The sequence below is a fragment of the Empidonax traillii genome, unplaced genomic scaffold (assembly GCF_003031625.1).
Source record: "Empidonax traillii isolate 1590-97213 ecotype Southwest subspecies unplaced genomic scaffold, ASM303162v1 scaffold429:size503459, whole genome shotgun sequence".
NCBI classification, from domain to species: Eukaryota; Metazoa; Chordata; class Aves; order Passeriformes; family Tyrannidae; genus Empidonax; species Empidonax traillii.
Window position 1 is genome coordinate 135,291 of NW_020955622.1, and position 891 is coordinate 136,181.

An 891-nucleotide genomic window follows, 5' to 3' on the forward strand; every position below is an offset into this window, starting at 1 on the left:
TTTGCTTTAGTAGGTTAATTTCCAGTCACTTGAGGAGCTGGTTGTGACTCAGATGTGGTGAGGGAATGAGGAGGTGGAATGTGCTGGGTAAATGTTAATTGGAGAAGGGCTCCTACTGTGCTCGGTTGAGTTAAGGAGAAAAGGAAGGGTTTCCAGTTCTTTGATTTCATATTTCAGGGGTGGAATCTGTAAACAGCAAAGGGATGGGGAAATGTACCTTCTGAACAGACACAGATGACTGATTTGCCTCCTAGCACTTGGGGAGGAAAATTTTAGATATTTCATTAATTTGGAAAAAGGCTGGGGAGTAGTAGAAGTGAGGAGTAATAAATATGGCATTGGAGCAGTGTTGGCTGGAATTGGGGGACGTGCAAGTGGCAGGTAAGGTGTTATTTCCCTGGCTAACTGCATTTAAATAACTGCCTTTTATATGAATTTTTAACTGCAGTTATGGGTTTTTTTCCTGTAGTATTTGTTCTCTAAATTCTACGTTACTCTGGTTTCTACTAGTCACTTGAATTAAATACTTTGAAAACTCTTATTTTACTATGAAAAGCTGTTTTTGTCACATAAGGCTCTGTTTCCTTTTAATTCTCTTTTTCAGATTTAGAAGCCTTTATGGCTTTCTAAAATTGTCATGAAGAAGAATGTGGTTGCCAGTTGCTAGCCTAGAAATTATTTTAAACTCTGAGTGCATGTTCAGAGTCAGCTTTTGCAGAGTAAGTAACTTCTAAAAAGTAGTTGCTAAGGTGACATAACGGCTCCTGTAAGCTTTAGTTAATTTTAAAAATCTTTATGCACAATACTGAATGTTTTCCTCCTGATAGGAGAATAATGAAAAAAAGAATTATTTTGGCAAATCAAAAGTTAGGAGCCCATCCATAAAATAAA